At 37.9% G+C, this 21261-nt stretch overlaps 1 pseudogene; it reads right to left on the bottom strand.

Moving 5' to 3' along the window:
• Nucleotides 1-1476: 1476 nt before the first annotated feature.
• LOC131508054 (small ribosomal subunit protein eS24-like) overlaps nucleotides 1477-21261 on the bottom strand; it is a 28300-nt pseudogene continuing 8515 nt past the window's right edge.

The raw sequence follows: 21261 nt of genomic DNA, 5'->3' as shown, positions 1-21261 counted from the left end.
AAGCTATATGGGCTTAGCATTTTCTTTGTGAGAAGGTTTTTAACTAGAAATTCTATTTCTTTAATAGCTACAGAATTATTTAGTTTATTTCTTCTTGAATGAGTTGTGTGTAGTTTGTGTATTTCAAGGAATTTGTCCATTTTATGTCATTCTTTGACTCTGGTAATATTATTTGTTCTGAAGTCTATTTTATCTTGTATTTATATGACCACCCCAGCTTTCTTTTGGTTAGTGTTAGCATGGTGTTGTTGTTGTTGTTGTTGTTGTTGTTGTTGTTGTTTTCCATCGTTTTACTTTTAACCTATACATTAACATGGTTGGGTCTTGTGTTTTATCAACTTTTACAATCATTTTTAAATGAGAGTGTTTAGGTCATTTACATACAATGTGATTATTGACATTTTTGGATTGATATTATCTTACTATTTTTTTCTATTTGTCCCATCTTTGTTTCCATTTTCTTATTTTTCTGCTTTCTTTTAGAACAATTGTGTTATTTTTACTCCATTTCATTACCTTCGTTGGCTTATTAGCTAGAACTGCTTATTATTCACAATAAAGAGATATAGAGTTTTAGTTGTCTATTTCAACATTTTTTTTTTTTTTTTTTTTTTTTTTTATTTATTTTTGGGACAGAGAGAGACAGAGCATGAACGGGGGAGGGGCAGAGAGAGAGGGAGACACAGAATCGGAAACAGGCTCCAGGCTCCGAGCCATCAGCCCAGAGCCTGACGCGGGGCTCGAACTCACGGACCGCGAGATCGTGACCTGGCTGAAGTCGGACGCTTAACCGACTGCGCCACCCAGGCGCCCCTAGTTGTCTATTTAAGGTTTATATTACACACCTTTAACTTATTACATTCTACCTTCAAATAATATTGTACACTACTTAATGTGTAGTGTAAAAACTTTGCAACAGTATGATTCTATTTTCCCTTCCTAGCCTTCTTACTATTTTCACCTTATATTTTTACTTCTACATATTTTACAAATCCCACAATATGTTATTTTTTTGTGTGTTTCTTTAAGGAGTCAGTTATATTTTGAAGATATTTAAATAAGAAAAAGTCTTTTAGTTTCATTTTTCCATCTTTATTGATATATGATTGACAAAAATGTAATATATTTAAGGTGTACAGTGTATTTTTTTTTAAGTTCTCAGTTTATTAATCCTCTCATAAAAAATCTGCTCAGTCTGGGGCGCCTGGGTGGCTCAGTCAGTTGAGCGTCCGACTTCAGCTCAGGTCATGATCTCGCAGTCTGTGAGTTCGAGCCCGGCGTCAGGCTCTGTGCTGACAGCTCAGAGCCTGGAGCCTGCTTCTGATTCTGTGTCTCCCTCTCTCTTTGCCCCTCCCTGACTCATGCTCTCTCTCTGTCTCAGAAATAAACATTAAAAAAAAATTTTAAAAAAAATCTGCACAGTCACCACAGATAAAGCTACTGCAGAATCTTTACTCCTGTTTTCCAGTCTTCAGCTCACTTTTTGCCAGCACCAACATTGGCTTTGCAGTCTACCTGACTTTCCTCATTCTGTTCTTGTGTTCCTTTTGCTGTTTTCTTGAGGTATTTTTCCTTCTCATAAGGCCGTGTTTTGCAAGTCTACGTTTGAGTTCATTTTTCTTTATATAATTCATGGAATCTTAAATCATGCCAAAGCCAGTTGTCTTGCCACCACCAAGGGCTCTGAATCCGAATATATAGATGATATCTGCTATGGTCTTGTACATTTTGGCTAGTTTTTCCAGAAGTTCTGTCTTAGGTACTTGACAGTTGCCTTTCCGTAGTGAAGAACATCAATGACCATTTTTTTCCACTGAAGTAATCAGCTGGTGGTCATAAACTTCCTGGTTGGAAGGGTTACTGTGCTGTTCCTGATGGTGGCAGAGTTTCAAGCAGCCAAGAAGGAAAAGAGACAATATGTTTTGATACATTTACATTGTAAGATAATTACCACAATCAAGCTAATTAACATATTCATTACTTCACATAATTATCTTTTTGTGTGTGGTGAGAACACTTAAGAACTACTCTATTATGGGGCATCTGGGTGGCTCAGTCGGTTGAGTGTGCGACTTCTGCTCAGGTCGTGATCTCGTGGTCCATGGCTTCGAGCCCTGAAGCTATGCTGACAGCACAGAGCCTGGACCCTGCTTCCAATTCTGTGTCTCCCTCTCTCTCCGACCCTCCCCCACTCATGCTCTGTCTCTCTCCATCTCTCAAAAATGAATAAATGTTAAAAAAAATTAAAAAAAGAACTACTCTATTAGCAAATTTCAAGTGTTGTAATACATTATTATTAGCTCTAGTCACCATGCTAAACATTAAGTCTCCAAAATTTATTCATCTTATAACTGAAAGTTTGTACCCTCTGACAAACATCTCCATTTTTCCCTCAACCCCTCTGGTAACCACTATTCTACTATTATTATGAATTCACATTTTTTTCCCCAGATTCCTTATATAAGTGAAATCATACAGTATTTGTCTTTCTGTGTTTGGCTTATTTCATTTAGCATCATGTCCTCCAGCTTCATCCATGTTGCAGTGCAGGATTTCCTTCTTTTTTAAGGCTAAATAATATTCCATTGTGTATGTGGTGTGTGTGTGTGTGTGTGTGTGTGTGTGTATGTGTGTGCATGTGCGTGGTAGTCACATAGGCTATTTCCATACCTTGATTGTGGTGATTAATGTTGCAATACATACGGGAGTGCAAATATCTCCAAGATAGTGATTTTATTTCAATGTATAACCAGAAGTGGGATTGCTAGATCATATAGTAGTTCTATTTTTATGGAATCTCCATACTGTTTTTGATAATGGCTGTATCAATTTACATTCTGACCAACAGTATACAAGGATTCTTTTTTTGCCACATCCTCTCGAAAATTAGGCATCTTTCTACTTTTTCATAAATAATAGCCATCCTAACAAGTATGAGATGATCATTGTGAGTTTGATTTCCATTTCCCCAGTGACTGATAATAATGAGCACTTTCATATATACCTGTTGGCCATTTATATATTTATTTCCTTTTGGAAAAATGTTCAGGTCCTTTGCCCATTTTTTAATTGGGTTATTTGGGTTTTTTGCTATCAAGTTATGTGAGTTCCTTAAATATTTTAAATATTAACCTCTTATCAGATGTATGCTTTGCAAATATTTTCTCCCAATCCATATGTTGCCTTTTTATTTTGTTGATTTTCTTTGTTGTAAAGAAAATTTTAAGTTTGTTGTAGTCCTATTTGTTTAGTTTTGCTTCTGTTGCCCTTATTTTTGGTGTCAAATTAAAAAAATAGCCAACACCAATGTCAAGGAGCTTTGTCTTACTTTTATTTTAAAATTTCACAGTTTCAGATCTTACATTAAAGTCTTTAATACATTTTGAGGTTTTTTTTAAGTTTATTTATTTATTTTGAGAGAGAGAAAGAATGTGCACCCAAGTGAGGGAGGAGCAGAGAGAGAGGAAGAGAGAGAATCCCAAGCAACCTTTGTGCTGTCAGCACAGAGCCCAATGTGGAGCTTGAACACATGAACTGTAAGAACCTGACCTGAGCAAGATTAAGAGTCAGATGCTTAACTGACAGAGTCACCCAGGTGCCCCTGAGTTTTGTTTTGTTTTGTACAGTGTAAGGGTTCAATTTTATTATTTGAATGTAGATACCCAGTTTTCCCAACTCCATTTATTGAAGAGACTATCCTTTCCCTATTGTGTATTCTTGGTGACTCTGAAGAAGATTAGTTGACCATATTATGTGTGGGTTTATTTCTGGGTTCCTGATCTTAGAGGAAAGGATTTCATCTTTTCACCTGTGAGTATGATGTTAGTTGTGGGCTTGTCATATATGACTTTTATTATGTTTGGAATGTTCATTCTATACCTAATCTCACTTGATCATGGTGTATAATCCTCTAATATTTTGTTGAATTCATTTTCTAGCATTTTGTTGAGAATTTTTGTATCTATATGCAACAGGGATATTGACCTTTAGTTTTCTTTTCTTGTAGTGTTTTTATCTGGCTCTGGTATCAGTAATGTTGACCTTGTAAAATAAGTTTGTGTCACCTCCCCTTCAAGTTTCGTAGAATTCACCAGTGAAACCATCTGGTCCCTGACTTTTCTTTGCTGGGTAATTTTTGATTATTCATTCAATCTCCTTGCTAGTAATTTGTCTGTTAAGATTTTCTATTTCTTCATGAATCAGGCTTCATAGATTGTTTGCTTCTAGGAATTTATCCATTACTTCTAGGTTACCCAATTTGTGGGTATGTAATTATTAACTATTAATGGTATATAAATATTAATAATCATTTCTTATGATGAGTCTTAGTATTTCTGGGTTATTAGTTGTAATGTCTCCTCTTTCACATATTATTTTACTTATTTGAGTCTTCTCTCTTTATCTTAGTCTAGGTAGAGGATTGTCAATTTTGTTCATCTTTTCAAAAACCAGCTCTTACTTTTTTGTTGATATTTTGTATTGTTTTACTGGTCTGTATTTTATTTCTGCTCTGATTTTTGTTATTTCCTTCTTTTGGCTAACTTTGGGCTTAGTTCTTATTTTTCTAGTTTCTTGAGTTAGATTATTAGTGATCTTTCTTCTTTGTCTTAATGTAGACATTTATTATAAACTTCCCTCTTACAAGTGTTTTAGCTACATACCAAAAGTTTTGCTATGCTGTATTTCCATTTTCACTTGTTTTAAGATATTTTTAAATTTCTCTTTTGATTTAATTTTTGAACTATTGATTGTTCAGGAGTAGATATACTTTCCACATTTGTTAATTTTCCAGTTTTCTCCTGTTATTGATTTCTTGTTTCATAACATTGTGGTAAAAAAAAGAAGCTTGATATTATTTAAGTCTTCTTAAGTTTGTTGAGACTTGTTTTGTGGCTTAAGAATTGTGGCCTGGAGAATGTTACATGTGTGCTTGATAAAAGTGTGTATTCTGCTGCTATTGCATACAATGTTCTGTATGTCTGTTAGCCCTATTCTGAAGTGTAGCTCAAGTCTAATGTCTCTTTGTTGATTTTCCGTCAAGATGGTCCATCCATTGTTGAAAATGGGGGATTGAGTCCACTACTGTTTTGCATTGTAGTCTATTTCCCTTCATATCTATTAATATTTGCTTTATATATTTAGATGCTCCAATGTTGGGTACAGGGCAAGTGCAAGGTTGGAGGGAAGATGGCAGCCCCAGTTCTGGGGAATTACAACAGCAGTTTCTTTGTGGGAGGGAGGTAGAGCAGCATCTCTCTTTCTGGGGTTCTCCCTGGCTGCTATGGCTGTTGGTCACTACAATGGAAAAGATTTGGGTGTTCCATGTGGACCAGGACATTGAAGTCTGCTGATGAACACTAGAGGGTCCTCTGCTATGAAAGCTGCAGAGAGTCCACCGCTGCTGCAAGGGCTGTTGAGATAATCAGCAGCGAAGTCTCCCAGGGTTCTCCACAGAGCTGGCCATTAGGGATCACAGTGGCACCTGCCACTGTAGAATTGCTACGGATAGCCTCCATCCTTCTGTTTTGTTCCTAGCCACCTCCAGATATCTCAGCTGTGCCAATCTCACCAGTGATCCTCTTGTACAGTTATCCCCCCCCCCTTTTTTTTTTTGCTCCACTAAGTTGCTATAGGTTTTTAATTTGACTCTGAGTTCTCCCAGGGCTATTTTCATTCCTGGATCACTATCTAATTGTTGTTTTATGTACAGAGATGAAGACTGGTATCTTCTGCTCCATCATCTTGCTAGCATCACTCTCCAAGAAAAAGTCCTTATATTTACCCATGTAGTTGCCATTTCTGATGCTCTTCATGCCTTTATGTGGATTTAGGTTCCATTTGGCATTATTTTCCTTTTTCTTGAAGGACTTTCTTTACTATTTCTTACAGTGCAGGTCTGCTGGTGATGAATTCTTTCAGCTTTGTTTTATGTCTGAAAAAGTCCTTATTTCATTTTTGTTTTTGAAAAATATTTTCACAAGGGTTGTGAAAGGGTTGTTTTTTTTTTTCTTTCAATACTTTTAGGATGTTGTACCACTATCTTCTAGCTTGAATTGCTTCTGATAAGAAATTTACTCTCATCTTTATCTTTGGTCTTGTATCATATGTCTTTTTCCTCTGGCAGCTTTTAAGATTTGCTTATTATTACTAGTTCTAAGAAATTTTGCTGCTAAGCTGTGTTAGATAGGACCAGACAAGATTTAGTCTATGATGAAATCTTACCAATCACTGGGGCAATAATCTTCTCAGTATCCTAAAGCTTTCCACTCTGGCTGTTGGGAACATGCACTATCTTAGTCCATATTGAGCTATGAATACTCTTCCTTTAATCCTTTCGGGTCGTTCTCCCCCAGCTTCAGATAGTTTCCTCACATGTATGTGCTAATGAATACTTAACTGGATATTCAAGAGACACTCTCGGGAGATCTGTAGAATTCTTTCTCCATGCTTTCTCTTCTCTCCTGTACTATTCCTGCCACTTCTAGCCTACTTGACTTCCTCAGACTCCCAGCTCCTTCTCTTCAATTCAGGGTTATTCCTCCTGCACTGCAGCCTGAAACCTTTCTCTAAGCAGTAAGCTGGGGATAGTATAGCTTACCTTATTTGTTCTCATTTGACAGGGGACAAATGTCCTTCATAGACTGATAGCCAATATCTTCAAAGCCATTATTTTACAGATGTTACCCATTTTTTCTACTTATTTCAGGCAGAAGGGTAAACCTAAACCTGGTTACTCATCTTGACTAGAAACAGAAGTCCAGGGGCGCCTGGGTGGCTCAGTCGGTTGAGTGTCCGACTTCAGCTCAGGTCACGATCTCACAGTATGTGAGTTCGAGCCCCGCGTCGGGCTCTGGGCTGACGGCTCAGAGCCTGGAGCCTGCTTCCGATTCTGTGTCTCCCTCTCTCTCTGCTCCTCCCCTGTTCATGCTCTGTCTCTCTATCTCAAAAATAAATAAACGTTAAAAAAAAAATTAAAAAAAAAAGAAAAAGAAACAGAAGTCCACAGTGACTTTAAAATTTTTTTAATGTTTATTTATTTTTGAGAGAGAGAGAGAGAGAGAGAGAGCGTGAGCAGAGGAGGGGCAGAAAGATAAGGAGATACTGAATTCAAAACAGACTCCAGGCTCCAAGTTGATAGCAGAGAGCCCGACAACGGGCTCAAACTCATGAACTGTGAGATCATGACCTGAGCCAAAGTTGGACGCTTAACCAGCTGAGCCACCCAGGTGTCCCCACAGTGACTTTTAAAAAAAAAAAAGTGCAAATCTTCTTATATTATGCTACTCATAAAACCTGTCAATGGCTTCTCACTGTTCCTAGGATAAAGTCCATAATTCTCGACAAGGTTTTCAAATTTTGGCCACTTCTAGGGTATCTTGTGCCCTTACTCTCCCTTTACTCTATGTTTCAGTTACTCAAACTCAGTGGGCACTCTGCCTCTCCTCCCCCTGCCTTTATCCCATGCTTTGTGTGCCCCCTTCACCTAGCTCACTCATACCTACAAATCAGTTTGTCTTGAATGCCATTTTTTTTTTCAGGAAAACTGTCTTTGGCTTCTCTCAATAAGTTATGTTTTAATCATTGTCCTCATAGGTTAGAGATCAATATTAAGGTGGTACTCTCTAATATATCAGGAAATTATGTTAAATAATTTCTGAGCATGTTTCCAATGATAAATTTCCAAGGTTTGATAAAATAAACATCCTTTAAAAACAAATACATTATTTGTATATGATATATATACATATCTTACTTATTAAGATTATAATACTTTATTAAATTTGATTGTAGAAGTGTTGAATGGGATCTGGTAGCACTTAACTTCTCAGGAAGGCTTTTTGAATGAGGTTAAACATTGCCATACCCATTATACCTCACCATAATTTGTTATTATTTCAAACTCAATATATTGATGAAGTACTCAGTATTATCAGTATGAGAGAGGTAGTATAAAATCAATCTAATTCCTAAAGAAAGTTAAGATTTACTTAGTGAAATAGGCTCATATGCAAGAAACAGCAAGAAATTGGACAAATATTTATAAGATAATAATTAAATGCATATTAAGTTGTATATTCAATAAGTCCTGCCCTTGCTACTCTAAGAGTGGAAAGGTTTAGAGCAGATTAGGTAGAGAAATTAGCCATTCAAATTTAAGCTAGAGAAGGGACTCCAGAGGCAGTAAATATTAAGTAAATTAGTTAATTATCTGAAATAGCTAAAAGAAAAAGGAGGCAAAAGAATAGATATAAAGCATTGCCAAAGAAAAAAGTTGATAAAACTGAATCTGTTGTCAAATGCAAGGAATACATGTTAGGTCAAAAGCTAGAAGACAAATCATAGGTCATAACTTGCGTCAACACGAGAATTCAGTGGGAGAAAGAAGTTAAGATGGCAATGAAGCTGGAGGACTTAGCACTCCCGATATGAGAAGGGCTATAGTACTTGAAGCTCCCTGAAGCCTCCCTGTTACTAAAGCTTAATTGTTATTGGGTGTGGATCACATGCTGAATATGTGAGGGGCCTGAATTAAAGGAAATTGGTTGGAGAGATTTTTATTCTGACCCCTGCATAAACACCCAGGCTTTCCTTCTCAAGGAAGAGAAGACTTTCCCAAGGTTTTCCCTAGAAAACCTAGCTATCAAATCTCTTTGGTGGGATGCTCTGTTCCACCTCTGTGCCTTAAATCAGTCATTTATGGCCATAGCCCCAGGTATTTGTCTATTCTGATTCACTATGATTATTTTGTACACAACTCCCTGCTTCCTGATCTGCACCCATTCATTCCATAGTCCATCTAGCCTCTTACTGTGGCTCCATTCCCAGATTACAGTTCTGCTTCTGTCCTTTGAACTAGACTTTGGTATTTGGTTTCCTCTTTCTGATTCTTGGCTTGCTCTCAAAAGTATGTTCTAATGATCATGCCCACTTCAAATGACTTCACTTTCATTATTCTATAGGGACTCAACCCCTGTTTCTGTAGGCAACATAACCGCCATTTCTGGCCATGGAGTGGTGCCTCAACAAAAACCACTGGACCTTACATAAGAGATTCGCGTCAGTGGTTGTTCATATGTGTTTTTCTTTACTAAGTACTGTCTCCATTGGATGCAGTGCCAGGGCTGGCTATAATAATGGCAAAGTCCAAATCATTCCCTCCTGTGTGTTTTGGCTCATTGTCTCTGGCAGTTGGGTAAGTTGCAAAGCATTGGGTTCAGAGTGGAGTTTTAATGTCAAGTGTACAGAGATTAGTGAAAATGAATTTTGGATGCAAGAATGGTAAAACTGGAAGTAGAAGGCCCCTACTTTATGGTCAGAAATCTAGAAAGTAGTGAAGGGTGGTACATATCTCTTATGAAGAGCCACAGAGTCTGCTCTTTGTATTGTCTTTCTTAGTGTTCAAGATTGTCAATTTAAGCTTTCATTTGTTTAACAGGTACTTATTGAGTACCTACCATATATGTATTAGGCTCTGGGTTAGAACTTGGGAATACAACGGTGAGCAAAAATAATCATGGTACGACTGTTACTCAGCTTACAAGCTAAGTGGGGGAAAGACATTATACAAGAATCCACAAATTATCTTATAGATTATCAATAAATACGATATAATAATGTAACTATTGATGTAATCAAATGTAAATAAGATAATAATTAATGGAAAATAATCAATAATTAATTAAAATAATTAATGGAAAGCATAATTAAGGGAAAACTGAAACTATGGTAATTACTATAGGGAAGAAGTACATGGTGCTATAAGAGTACAATAGTTCTTTCTTGAGAAATTATTGTTGATCTGACATGGTAAAAGGAAATAGATAACTAGGTAAAGGAGGGATAAAGTACATCTATCCTAATTCCTTCTGATAAAAGGAATTATTGTGGCTTCAAGTAGTTGAAAGATGGCTATTCCTGCCATTGTGTCAGAAAGCTATGAACAGCATATTGCCATATAAGTCTAAGAAACAGGTAAAGGCCAATCACAGAGGGCCACTGTAAAGTTTCTGTCTTTACCTAAAGAAATATGGGATGCCACTGAAGTGTATTAAGCGAGAAAGTGCTGTGATACATGTTTTGAAAAGGTCATCCTAGTTGCTTATGTGGAAGAGACCAAAAGATACAGTCAGAATGCTTATTTAGTAGATTCAGGCAAGACATAATGCTGGCTTACACTAATATGTTAGTAGTGGAGGTAACTAAAAGTGGTTAGATTCAAGGTATATTTTAAAATCAGAGCAAATAGGACTTCCTGATGAATTGAAGATGAAGGATGACATTTTCCTCCGATCTTTCCCCTCCCTTCCCTTTTAGAAGATGATCTTATCTCCCATTTTACCAGAATAGAGTCATTAGTCAAAAACTCTCTCATTTACCTGCCAAAAACATGCACTTGAGAAGGGCCTAGGGAAATTGATATCTTTAAGATTTCAGTTAAAGGGCAGGAACTTATCTGAAGAAGGAGATGGAAGGTGTTATGATGATGATGGTAAAGTAAAGGGTGAATGGAGCAATTCCATTTGCCATATAATGGAAGCCTGGATGAAAGGTCTGGTGAAATTCTTTGAGGGGGACAGACTATGGGAAGTAGCTGGAGGATTTGACTTAGGTGGTCATAGACATAGAAATTGGCAATCCGTCGGAAGTCAGGACAATGTTGGTTGCAGAAACTGAAGACTCGCGTGCTATGCGGCCTAAGTAATAGTGGATATGAAAACCACAGAAGCCTTGCATCAGGAGATGTCCATGACTCCTTTGGGTTCTTTTGGATTTCTTCCAGGAATTGACCGAGCCAAAAGTTATGGTGATGCTAGGTATAAAGGAAAACAGTAGACATGAAATACATATTTATTGAAGAGGGGATATATACAAATTGTGAAAGGCCAGTTTCTCTGTTTTAAGATGGATGATGTAGTCATATTAATTATTTGATATGTAGCCATGGACATTTCTTTCTGTGTCTGGTTGGTCACTCTTTTTAACCTCCATCTGTGTGGATAGTGAGTAGGAAGGGATGAACTAAGACATTGAAGAATTTGAGGGAAGTATTCTAGAAATACAAGGCTAGTCACTGTATATGGTCTCACTGTATATTGCCAGGTCGTTTATAGAAAGGAAACACCTTTTCTTTTAAAGTTTATTTATTTACTTTTGAGAGGAGGGGAAGGACAGAAAGAGAGGAAGAGAGAATCCCAAGCATCAGTGCAGAGTCAGATGCGGGCTCAACCTCACTAATTTCAAGATCATGACCTGAGCCAAAATCAACAGTCAGACACTTAACTGCCTGAGCCAGCCAGGTGCCCCGAGAGGAAACACCTTTTTAATCGGCAAGGCAGCAGGCTCTGAAGCAGAATATGATCCAATGTAACGAATACTTTGTGCCCCATTGTGGTGGAAGCACTGAGAATTGTGCTAAAACTATATGAAGGGGAAGGGCTAGGTCAAACCCTTTTTAATGAACTCTGAGGGATTAGGGTATAGTTTTTCCCAGGGCATCCTGAGCCTTCTTTGCTTCTAGATGCAAACCTTATAAATAGTGGTTTGCGTCAGAAAGTTCTGTCAGAAAAAGGATTACCAGACATCCTCATGGGTCATATTCAGGATCTTGAATGGATCTAACCAGGTTACATTGTCTGGGCCTCATATTAGTGCAAGCAACACCTTGATTCTTCAGGGCTGTTTCTAGTAGTTCTGGAGCTCCTTCAGATGCTTCTTGGTTCAAGCGTTTGCCTCTTCTCACCCACTGATGAAGTTTTTCACTTCTAGCTGTGGTTGTAGGGCCATGTCAGTCTTTGAACAAAGACCCTCAGACATGAATAACCTTGTACATCAATAATTTTATAGATTCCTCTTGCCTTATATGAACCTGCTATATATGATATGGAGTTGAACTTTCTTTTTTTTTTCTTTTTTTTTTTTAAATTTTTTTAACGTTTATTTATTTTGAGACAGAGCATGAACGGGGGAGGGTCAGAGAGAGGGAGACACAGAATCTGAAACAGGCTCCAGGCTCTGAGCTGTCAGCACAGAGCCCGACGCGGGGCTCGAACTCACGGACCGCAAGATTATGACCTGAGCCGAAGTTGTTCGCTCAACCGACTGAGCCACCCAGGCGCCCCTGGAGTTGAACTTTCTAAGAAGAATATGATACACTGCACCTGATGTATGCTTAGCTCTCTTGTCATTTGTGCTATTCCTTGTTAAGGACATCAGGTCGCAGAAGAGTTTTAAGACCTCTCAGGTAAATGTATCCAGACCTTAGAGGCAATGTTTATAGGAAATATATGCAGTCTTGTATATTGTGTAATTAGTTATTGCCATCAATAGCTTTCTCTAGAAATATGTGCACAGGCAGAGTACACCTCAATCTGAGGGACCCTTACAGAGGCGATTCCTCTATGGAGATGATGGAGGGCTCTCTTTAGGATGTGAGAAGGAGATGCAAGGCAGGGTATGGGTGAGATTGAGGTGAAGAAGCTGTTCCACTCTTGAAAGATAATTATCATTTGTAGACCCTAATATCTTATCCAATTTCTCTAATGTACTTGGCTGGAAAAGATATCATTCAAGCTTCTTTCAGGATAATAATGCCACTATATAATTTATAAAAATACGGGATTTGTTAAACGTGAAAGGAGCTTTGGAAATGAAAGTCTGGAAGAAAGGAGTTAGAAACTCAGAAAGATCATCACCAGTCAGTACTTTCATCACACCAGTACAATACCCGTCTGGTGGACAAGTTGAAGCCTGCAGGGAAAATCAAGAAGCCAAGTCCTTCAGGATGCCAAAGTGAAGGTAAGATCTACGGAAATTGCAGCTTCTAGGAAGTTATTGCCTTCATTTAGGTATTGCCTCCATGGATCTACAGTCAAGTACCTGGTAGAGGGCATGAAGTCACAGTTGGCCAGCAGAAAAAGCAGGTGGGAAGGAGTCAAATGCAGGGGAGGAAAAGCTAGCACCTACTAATACTCTGTGTCTTTTTTTTTTGTCACCATGTCTGACTGCAATGACCTTCTAAAGGTAATGACTTCTGTTTCATTTTTGCCTTCCAAACTTCTCATGTAGTTCCTCTTTTGGTCAACTCTAACTTTGTACTATACAGGGAAAAGAATTTTGGGAAATGTAGTTTTCAGCATTAGCTAAATTCATGCAACAAAATCTATCACAGACATTCAAACCCAAAGTTCTCAAAGATACATTTATTGGAGTTTCCTCAGAGATGAGATGGTATAGTAGTGCTAGGGCCACAAAACCAAGGCAGTCATACAAGGCTACATTTTTTGACATATCTGGATCATGGGGAATCAAAAAGCTACCTAAGTGTCCCAATGGCTAAAGAGTATTACCAAATACTTAAACTGCTCCAAGTGGGTCTGGAAGACCATTTTCCTGATAATGTTCTCTCGAATGTGGATTAGATTGCACATTCCCTCTGAATTGGCCTAAGGTCTTGGGGATGGACATTCTCATACCAGCACAGATTTACTGTTGCAATAGTTTCTGGAAGACATTGGGGTTTCTTGGGGTGCCTGGGTGGCTCAGTCGGTTGAGCGTCCTACTCTTGATTTTGGTCAGGTCATGATCCCAGGATTGTCAGTACTTTCAATGGGAAAGTGGGACAATGGGAAAGTGTGGGATTGAGTCCCTGCTTTGGGATCCATGGTGACACGGAGCCTACTTGAGATTCTTCCTCTCCCTCTCTCTCTCTCTCTTCCCCACCCTTCTGTTCTGCCTCTCTCCCCCAGTTATGCTCTCTATCTCTAAAAAAAAAAAAAGAATTGGGGTTTCTCACTCTTCTCTTCAAGAGCACAAGGGCCCCAGCAAAAGAATCAAAGAAAGTTGAGAGATCGTCACAGATATTTAATTTATGGTATTCTAAGGGACATAGACATCTTCTAAGAGTGGATTATATTCCTTTTTCACTTTTGAATTTGAGCCACAGATGCAAACTGGATCATGCAGTCAACTCTTTATTCACAGTTAATATCTGCTTCCTATTTTGAGAACACCATTTAATACGTCAAGTGTGTGTGTGTGTGTGTGTGTGTGTGTGTGTGTGTGTGTATCTGTATAGCTATCTATCTATCTACCAATTATCTATCTATCTCCTCAAGAATGAGAGCATTGGGTAGTAAAATAGTTGTCCCATGCATAGCCTGGGGGAATGCTATATTCAGTTTAGTTGAAGTTCAGTATCTAAGTACTCCAGGAGTTCACAGCATTGTGTACCTCTAGCTAGTTGATGACAATAGCCCTCCAACAGCAATTGCCTATCTGATGTATATACCTGGACATATTTTCCCAAACTATTCTAGCTAAATTTGGAGCTCAGTACAAACACAGCTTCTTCTTTTTCCTCCCTTAGTCCTCTTCACTTGTCTCTCTACACTGGAAATTCATCTTTATTCTGAGAAGGAGGTCATGGCTACTAGGCGGTATGATAAGATGGCCATGTGTAAAGTGTGATGAAGATTTTGATGGGCTGACCTGATGGTCAGGTTTTTTGAATAAGGAGTTCGGGCTATCTTATCCCAATGTGGTGACACTCTGATACACCACCCGAATCCCTTTTCAGTGAAGGACTGAGCCTCAGCGGCTGAAGGGACTATCTATAAATAGCTTTCAGAGATTGCCTCAGTTACAGAGAATCACACAAGAAGTCCTATAGCCAATAGTTGATTGATGTGGAGTATAAAGCCCTTGCCATCTGAAAGGCCATTCTAGCTCCAAAGGTTCCAAAGGGGTTGGTTGAGGCTGTCGCTTGACTTCTTCCTCTCCTCACTCCTGCTTCCTTTTCCTTTCTTCCATAAATGTCGATCCCATGGGTATTCCTTTGTTCCATGAATACCCCCCCCCCCCCCCATACACTAAACTCAATCTCAGGGACTACTTTCTAGGAATCTGTCCTACAACACCTGTACAGTTGTGAGTCTTTCTTGGAGCTGTGCTTGGAAAGGCATATGACTATTTCTTCTCTCATTCTGTCTCCTCTCGGATATTAACACTGTGGTAAGCCTATGGATTAAAGGCATACTGCCACAGTAAAAAAAAAAAAAGTGCTATTGGAGTTTAGAAGAAAGAAAGTGATCAGTGGTGATCAATGAGAGCTCAAGCAGTAAAGAAAGACTTTGCAAGGACTATGCTTTTTACCTAGTCTTTGATCCTGTTCTCCCTTTTTTCCTCCAATCTATTCTCCAGGCTGCAGCTATTTATTTTCAGACCCAAATATGGTCACATTGCCTTTCTTCCTAAAGTCCCCCAAATTGCTTCTCATTATTCTTGGTCTAAAGTTGAAATTGTCTTTAAAACTCTGGACCTGGATCCTGCCACCCTACCACCCAACTGAATCTCGCTCAGTGTCTCTAAAGTACCATGTTAATGTGCTCCTGGGCCTTTCCATGTATAGCTCTCCTTGCCTAGACCACTCCTTTATGCTTACTCCAACTTATATTTCAGGACTCACGTTCAATGTCACTTCTTCTGGGAAACCTTTCCTGACAATGTAGTTGCTTTGTGTTTGGCCCTGCCATAACACCCTGTACTTCCCCTGGAATAGCAATTACTCAATTTTGCTGTAATTTTTTGTTTTTCTTAAATACTATGCACTCTCTAATAACACCTAATGTTTTTTTCTAATTTTTTAAGATATTTATTTTTGAGAGAGAGAGAGAGTGAGAGAGAGAGAGAGAGAGAGAGAGAGAGAGAGAGAGAGAGAGAATGTGTGTGAGAGCAGGGGAGGGGCAGAGAGAAAGGGAGACAGAATCCTAAGCAGGCTCCTGGCTCTGAGCTATCAACAAAGAGCCTGACGTGGGGCTCAAACTCATGAACCATGAGATCATGACCTGAGCTGAAGTTGGACACTCAACTGATTGAGCCACCCAGGTGCCCCTAACACCTAATGTCTATTGAGGGCTTACTATGTGCCAAGAACTGTTCTATGTACTTGGCATGTATTATATTCTTTAATCTTTACAAAAAACTTATGATACTATAATACCCTTTTTTGACAGATAAGGAAACAGATGCAAATGGAGGTTAAAGAATCTCATAGTAGGTGGCATTTTAGTTTGTATTTTAATGTGGTTTGATTCTGGAGTCCATGCTTCCACTACATTATGGTTTGATGCCTGCCACATGATAAATGCTCAACAAATATTTATTGAATGAATGAATTTAATAGGCCCAACTGGAAGAAAAGAAGAGCACTGAGGATTATTGGAAATAAAGTAAAAAAGTTAGGTCCAGATTTTGGAAACTCTAGGATCCTGAGAAGTAGTTTAGATGAGAGGTGGTTGGGAATAGAGATTCATTGTTGAAAACACTTTTTAAAAGATTAGGTTGGCAACAGTTTGTGCAACTTCTACTCTGTGCCTTCTAACTCAACCTTCAACTTGAAGTTAGAACATTTAGAAAAAGGCAGGATGAAAATATTAATGGGAAAATTATGCAATAGTGCATAAAATCTAAAGGCTGACATTTTGTTTCCTTTAACTGAAGGTCATATACATTTAATAAAGTATCTTTTTCAGATAGTTTATGGTGTGACTATTAATATCTTATATTTTAAAAACAGGAACAGGGGCGCCTGGGTGGCGCAGTCGGTTAAGCGTCCGACTTCAGCCAGGTCACGATCTCGCGGTCCGTGAGTTCGAGCCCCGCGTCGGGCTCTGGGCTGATGGCTCGGAGCCTGGAGCCTGTTTCCGATTCTGTGTCTCCCTCTCTGTCTGCCCCTCCCCCGTTCATGCTCTGTCTCTCTCTGTCCCAAAAATAAATAAAAAAAATAAATAAATAAATAAATAAAAAAAATAAAAACAGGAACAGATTAGAAAAATCACTTCCTACAGGGTGTTTAAGGGCAAGTCATATCCTTTGAGAATTCAAGTTACATGCTGTTACCAAAGCTCTTTATATGTATATGTTTTTGACAGATTTCTCTTATTAAAACATTTTTTTCAATTAGGGTTTTAGGATGCATATTAAATCCAAAATAATAAAATCCGCTGTAGCTATCTATAACTTTTCTTTCAAGTTTATTTATTTATTTTGACAGACAGAGGTAGAGAGTGCATGTACATGCATGTGGGGAGGGGCAAAGAGACAGAGGGAATGAGAGAGAGAGACAGAGACAGAGAGAATCCCAAGAAGGTTCCACACTGTCAGTGCAGAGCCTATTGAGGGGCTCAAACCCACGAACTGTGAGATTATGACTTGAGCTGAAATCAAAAGTCAGATGCTTAACTGAATGAGCCACCCAGGTGCCCCCCTCTCGATAACTTTTAATACTTTCTGTTGGTTCCATGTTCATAAGGTAAATAATACTTTTTTTTTTTTTTTTTTTTTTTTTTTTTGCTCTTGCAAACAAAGCCACGTATTGGCCCAAGTGTCTTAACTGGAAAACTTTGCTGTAATCTCTAAGTGTGAAATTCCACCTTCAAGTATGTTTGTTGAGGGTGGTAAAGACTTAAAAATCATTGTCCTCCAAAGTAATCTGACTACATTAGGTGAATACCAGGAACTTTAAACATGGTTTTGGGGCTTACCCAGGGGTAGTGTAAGAATCACAACATTCCACTGCTTTCTCCACCCTGTTCCTACCCCCAACCCCCTATTTTACACATATTACACTAAGAGTGAGACATTGTAACCAAATCTCCCTATTATAATAATATTTTAGGTGTCTTAATTATTTCAGAACCAATAATCCAGAGTCTTCTGCTCTTCTAAATTTTTTTCACTTTCTGTTTCCCTATACACTACTGTGTTACTGCTGATGAACATTGTGGCAATCTAGAGATATAGACATGAGTTTTAGTGAAACAGACAAGACCAGGCTAACAGGAAAAGACTTGTCTTTGCATACCTGAAAGGCCCTTTTTGTTGCCCTGGGCAATATATATCTAAACCTATACATTCCTGTTTTTAGAATTTGGGAATACAAAGGGGAGATACACAAAATAATACCTTACACTTGCAGGGAGTCTAAGTGTGATATTTATTATCAGAAATGGCAGAGAGCTTTGCATCTTAGAAGTGCAAACAGCAGTCATTTACAAATAATATATGAAATATAATTTATGTTTCATTTATATGCTGCAAAAAGTTATACGACTATAATTATAAATTCTATTTTCATTCTCTCTTGCTCCCTCTTTTCTTCCCTCTTTCCATCCATTTTTTAAAAATCTGTAGTGTTGATTAGGTGATATAAATAACACAGAGAATTTACTGTACTTTGAGGAATATTATCTTTAGCATATTTTAACATATAATTATTGGTTTTAAGTTTCCATCTTATAATACTGAGATGAAAGCCAAAATGCAAAAGAATTTAAGTGACTAAACATATTATGTAATATATAATATAATGTGATATAATATGTTGTGATATGATATGCATTCAAAAAAAGAAACCCAGGAAGTCTCAATCGAAATAAATCACTTTTGAGAGTTTTGTGGAGAACACTTCAAAAAGATAGGCAATAATTCTCTGAAACAACTGAAATCCAGGCCTGTGTTACTTCAGTTGTGAGAGACAGGTCCTACATATTAAAACATAGTGAACAAAGAGAACAGATAGCAGTTTTTAATATGAGCTTCAATCAAAATTCACAGAGAAAGTTTTGATTTTTTGGCATTAATTTGCAATGGAGCTGCTTCTTTCAGGGACAACTCTACGTAGCATATGGCACAACCAGAGCGGCAGGAATTTATTCCTTACTAAGGATGGTCGATAAATTTCCTAAGCAATACTAGAGAGGAAAACCAGCTATATGTAATAATTTATATTAACATACCACAGGGCGCCTGGGTGGCTCAGTCGGCTGAGCGTCGGACTTCGGCTCAGGTCATGATCTTCCCGTGTGAGGTCGAGCCTCGGGTCGGGCTCTGTGCTTGCTGATGGCCCGGAGCCTGGAGTCTGCTTTGGATTCTGTGTCTCCGTCTCTCTCTCTGCTCCTCCCCCACTCATGTCCTGTCTGTCTCTCTCTCTCAAAAGTAAATAAACATTAAAAAATAATTTAACATATAGACAAATCAGGTATTTTGGAACAGTGGGGAAGTGAATGAGGAAGATTTTATCAAAAAAGTAAAGATTAAAATATGATGAGTGATCAGGACACAACGTGAAGAGGTTTATAAAACGTAGAAGAGCATACCTGGATATTTTAAAACAACAAATTAGGAAAATTTAGCCTCTTTTTTGACAGAAACAGTATCTGTATCATATAAAGAGTTCATAGAAAGTGATAACCTAAATATCAAATTCTCAAAAAAATGAAAAAAGAATGTAATTTGATTTAACAAGGAAAAATTAATAATGAGACATGCAAAAGTGACCGGTTTCAGTAGAAATTAAAAATTCAATCTCAAAGAGTGACATATTATAGTTGTATTCCTATTAACATATTAAAATTTTGGAGAAATTTAAATGACTAATGGTGAGATTATTTTGAAATTGCTGTATTTTGCTGGCATCAGGATAAATTGCTCAAACCATTTTCTGAAGTAATTAGGCAATAATATAAAAAGTTACATAGTCTTCTCCTTTTGATTTTCTAATACTCCTAGGAATTTATTCTTTTGAAAAATTCTGAAGAAAAAAATGGCACGCATTATAATTTCATAGGATGGGGAAGGAAAAACAGCAAATGGCTAACGATAGAGAAACTCAATGGAATACTGTACTGCCATTTGGAAGGGATAGTTGGGGCACATGGATATATTCAGTGAGGTGCTTCTCAATAACTAAGATTAAAGAAAAAAGATAATTTTGCAAGAAGGAGGCAGAAAAAACTCAAAGCATAATGGATCAAGGCAGAAGAAAGAGAATGGCTCCCAGGTCCAAAAAATATAACTGTAACCAGAAGGAACTTATTGACACTCCTAATGAATGTGTCAGTTGACAACAGGATTGCTCCCCAGTGGAAATGACAAAAAGGCAGAAGTCTTCAAGACAAAACAGGTCTTCCCATGCAGTACTGTTTAGGACTTTATTATACTGCTTAGAAGTGCTGGAAGCTATTGTGGGGACAGGCACTTAATTGCATTAGGGACTCCGTGTTTGTGGTCCATTCTAATCAAGCAACCTCCTATGCAGCTTGCCTGGAGGGAGAGAATGTGATAGGTCAAAGCAAGTACAAGGAGATAGGCTTGTACCTTTACTTCTTAATTCTCCTTGTAAATGAATCATTTGCTGTTTTAGCATCACAGATGTCTCTCAGGTTTGATAGGATGAATTGATATCCCTGTATTCAATTAATTCTGGGACAGGGAACAAACTGGTGTCCCAGCCTGTGAAATGAGGGGACAGTGAAAATTTTCACAAGGTGGGTGGAATGTTGTGGACATGACTAGTTAGCCAGCCTTCCACAGGTGATACCTCATTTTACAAAATCTTTGATTATCTACACATTAAGATGAGGAATCCATGCAACAAGCAGAAAAACAGTTTTAACATAATTTTAAGTGAAAAAGGTGAGGCATAACATTTTGTCTATTAAGAAAGCAGCAATTTAGGGGCGCCTGGGTGGCTCAGTCGGTTAAGCGTCCGACTTCAGCTCAGGTCACGATCTCGCGGTCCGTGAGTTCGAGCCCCGCGTCGGGCTCTGGGTTGATGGCTCAGAGCCTGGAGCCTGCTTCCGATTCTGTGTCTCCCTGTCTCTCTGGCCCTCCCCCGTTCATGCTCTGTCTCTCTCTGTCTCAAAAATAAATAAACGTTAAAAAAAAAAAATTAAAGAAAAAAAAAGATAGCAGTAATTTAAAAGATGCATGAATATGGGCACAATAATAAGGGAACTAGGGAAAAGAAACAGTAACTGAATTAGAAGGGCATGCCAATGTTTCGTTTTCTGTAACTGCTGTTTTGTTTACATCATAAAAACAGGAGAAAAATAAATAAAAGTTCTGCATTGTATGGATATACAGTTTATAACAATATGATATTTAATCATACAAATCATAGCATATTTAATAATGATCAAATGATAAAATATACATTAAGCAATGCTAAATTTAGAGGCATTTTCATTTCTAAGTTACCTATGAATCTGTTAAGGTCAATACATGGTAACAGAGAAAACTCAAATTTAATATGAAGATTCAATAGCCACATAACTGTATACCTCATACCAAAAAGAGTATTTTCTGGACATAAATATAAATGAATATATATTTGCATCTGCTAGTTTTTCATAGTCAAAATCTATAAGAAATAATTTTATTATGCAGATGCTCATAATTAGGAAGCTTATCACATGGTGATTT

This window comes from Neofelis nebulosa, chromosome 3 (genome assembly GCF_028018385.1).
Source record: "Neofelis nebulosa isolate mNeoNeb1 chromosome 3, mNeoNeb1.pri, whole genome shotgun sequence".
NCBI classification, from domain to species: domain Eukaryota; kingdom Metazoa; phylum Chordata; class Mammalia; order Carnivora; family Felidae; genus Neofelis; species Neofelis nebulosa.
Note: the sequence above shows the minus strand (reverse complement) of the source record. Positions and strands in the feature narration are given on the sequence as shown.